The sequence below is a fragment of the Myotis lucifugus genome, unplaced genomic scaffold, assembly GCF_000147115.1.
Source record: "Myotis lucifugus unplaced genomic scaffold, Myoluc2.0 scaffold_3, whole genome shotgun sequence".
Taxonomy (NCBI): Eukaryota; Metazoa; Chordata; class Mammalia; order Chiroptera; family Vespertilionidae; genus Myotis; species Myotis lucifugus.
The window spans coordinates 851,044-854,723 of record NW_005871051.1 but is presented as its reverse complement, the minus strand read 5'-3'; positions in this window follow the sequence as shown (position 1 = coordinate 854,723).

Sequence of the window (3,680 nt, the reverse complement as noted above, 5' to 3'; positions counted from 1 at the left end):
GAATGTTTCTGCTTTTGGGCAAAAAAAATCAAGGTTTGAACCTCCTGCATTTCAGGCCAAGATCAGGACACCGGGAGCTCCTTGGACAGAGCCAAGCAGCTAGTGTTGGTAAAGGTTATATTGAAAGTCATTTCCTACATTAGGAGACTAATGCCCCGGCCCAGTTAATTCTTGCTTGAAAGTTTGTTTACTGCCCTCCAGCCCCGGTCTAAGTGGTTTTCTATTGGAGATTGAGAGCATGAGGCACCGAGGCGCAGGCAGCGATCATTATTAACAGTTCCATAGCAACCACCCTTCCTGTCCTAAACCCACGCTGACACCGCCAAGCTCCTCAGACGAAACTGGCGTCCTGACCTTGGTGTTGTGCTTGATCTGGGTGTCCAGATAAAGGCTTCTGCAGCCAGGAGCTCCTGCCTAAAGGGAACGGGCAGGCGCTCCCATTATTAAAGAGAGAGCCTTCTGATTTTTGTTTAGAACATTGCATTGTCCTGCAGTATTTGAAGCACAGAAATCATTCTTCACTCTCCACTCAAACTCCCCAATGAAGAAGCCAGATCTTTAGCAAAACAGCTTGATAGGCAATCATTTAGACTTTTCACCATAAAACCAATTCATTGAATATTTATTAAGCAATGCAACAATCTGTCTCTCCCATTGGTTAAAAATTCTTAGTCCCCAAAGCAGTAAGACACAAACCTAGGGGAGAGGGAATATATATATTTGGTCAGTCCTCACCAGAGGATATTTTTCCATTGATTTTAGAGAGAGTGGAGGGGAAGGAGAGAGACAGAGAAACATCAATGTGAGAGAGACGCATTGATTGGTTGCCTCCTGCACGGGCCTGACCAGGACTGGGGGTCGAGCCTGCAACCGAGGTATGTGCCCTTGACCAGAATCAATCAGGAACCCTTCATTCCGCAGGCCAACACCCTATCCACTGAGCCACACCAGCTCGGGTGGGAACCAACATTTTTTATAGCTTCTGTTACACCAGGCTGGGATCTCCAGTGGTCAGGTCCTATGTACCTACCACACGCTAGACATAAGCTCTATCTCATTTAATGAAACAAATCCTATTAGAAAGGTGCTATTTTTGCACCTGAGACTTTTGACATTAATTTACTCCAACAAGTAAGATGGGGGAGGGAGGGAACTCCAGAATTCTTAACCACTCTAGGTTCTCACTCATCATGTTATAATTTAACTATTTTTCCTTTGCTGGTCACAGAGTTAAAAGTCTTGCCCAAGTTCACGTAACTATTGAGTGTGAGAGTCAGTGCTCAACCCCAGTCTGAACGCCATGCTTTTGCCAAAACAGACTCCTAATTATGTCACCCAACTGTGCTTAATGAAGAATCACTTTACAAGCTCTTAGATCAGCCATGGGCAAACTACGGCCCGCAGGCCGGATCCGGCCCGTTTGAAATGAATAAAACTAAAAAAAAAAAAAGACCGTACCCTTTTATGTAATGATGTTTACTTTGAATTTATATTAGTTCACACAAACACTCCATCCATGCTTTTGTTCCGGCCCTCCGGTCCAGTTTAAGAACCCATTGTGGCCCTCGAGTCAAAAAGTTTGCCCAGCCCTGTCTTAGATGGTGTAGTATTACTTTCATTGTATCGCCCCTTAGACAGCAGGGTCACAGGTAGCCACACTACGTAAATGATTTCGGGGACTGTCATTCAATGCTAAGAAAAAGCAGCTCCTGGTTCCTGGGGAGCCACACAGAGACTATTATTCAGGTTTGCGGGGGCCACGGAGGGGCTCCCTACTCCTTGGCATTGTCCGTAGCCGCAGGGTTCACTTTGGGACATCGCTTAATAAGGGCAACTTGTCAACAGAGAGAGACGCTGGGATTGGCTAATTCGAAGATGGCACAAGACGTCTGCTCTAACTCTTTACGTTAAAGGACTCATCCCCTGTGTCATGCTAGAGAAATCACCATATCCTGCCTGACACGTCCTCTCATAGGCCGAAAAGATAAACTAGTGGCAAATCCGCACGGGGCTGTGCAAGGGGAGGATGGAGGCTCGGAAGCACAGTGAACCTCGAGGAGAGGGAGACCCAGCCTCTGAGATAATTCCTACAAAACCGTCCGGCCGTCTTCTCAAGGGAAACAGGAGCAAACACTGGTGCCTCTATTTCTGTGCTCACGCCACCAAACACCCTCCAGGCCAGCCCTCTTTCATCGGGATGGATGCTGCAGGCAGACTTCTTCCAGAGCAGCGGTTCTCAACCTGTGGGTCGCGACCCCTTTGGCGGTCGAACGACCCTTTCACAGGGGTCGCCTAAGACCATCGGAAAACGCATATATAATTACATATTGTTTTTGTGATGAATCACTATGCTTTAATTATGTTCAATTTGTAACAATGAAAATACATCCTGCAGATCAGATATTTACATTATGATTCATAACAGTAGCAACATTACAGTTATGAAGTAGCAACGACAATAATTTTATGGTTGGGGGTCACCACAACATGAGGAACTGGATTAAAGGGTCGCGGCATTAGGAAGGTTGAGAACCACTGTTCCAGAGGCTCCGGCAGGGGTTCCAAACCCAAATGTCTACAGGGGCTCACAGAGCACAATGGTGCCAGGAGGGGGCGGCGATGGTGCCAAAGCCGTTGCTTGTGGGCCATGTCCTCTCGATGGGGCACCTTCTAACTCATCCGCCCAAAGGTAGTGCCTTTTTTCAATTTCCAGAAAGGGGTGGTACCTTCTAGGAGCCACCAGGACCGGGGGAAACTGCCAGCCACCACCCAACTCCAATTGCCATGTCAGAAATCAAGCCCGGTGTTGCCAACAGTTCTACTTCTTTTAAGAAGGGCCAGAATTCAGATGTCTTTCTACGTGAAATCCTCTTTGCCTTTAATTTTTGGCAACTGGCTCAAATCATTTTAAATAGCATGCAAGCCAGTCGTAACTGTCTGCTCTTGATGTGTCTCTGGCCTGGACCACAGCTTCTGACTTCAAGTCGATAGAGATGAAGGCTCTGAGCTCTCCTTCCCACCCTGAGGCGCAGACTCAAGAGTAGAAGCTAGTCACAGGATTGGATTTGCCTTGAGAAGAAAACGCAAACCTTCTTAGGGAAATATAGAGTGCCAACGCACTCTTCCCAGAACTTGTGAGCAATGCTCTCTTACTGCTTCCTTAATTTGTAAGATTCCTGTTCATGCTGCACAGCTAGTGACTGGGGAGAGAGCCACCCATCACATTGAAAGGTGGTTAGAGGATCTATTTTGTTCATTAGATTCCACAGAGACATTGAAGCATGCAGCAGACTGACAAATTTCAGAGGGAAAGGGAAGGGGGAAATCATTAACCAAAGAACACATATGCAGACAATAGGGCGGTGAAGGCCTGGGGAGGGGAGGCGGGACCAAGGTGGAGGGGGTCAATGCGGGAAAAGGGGGGACATCTGTAATACTTTCAACAATAAAGAAAAATAAATAAAAGGAAAGGTGGTTATAGGTTCTCTAATGGCAAAGCACCACTTATTATTAGCATCGCTAACTACCTGTGTGTTACCGGCAGAACCCTTGCTTGTCTAAGGGATTGGTAGTTTTGGTAAACTGAGCATAGGATGTGACTATCCTATTTCTATGTTCCAGGTTGAAAAATAACCACTAAAATATATATATATATATATATATATATATATATATATATA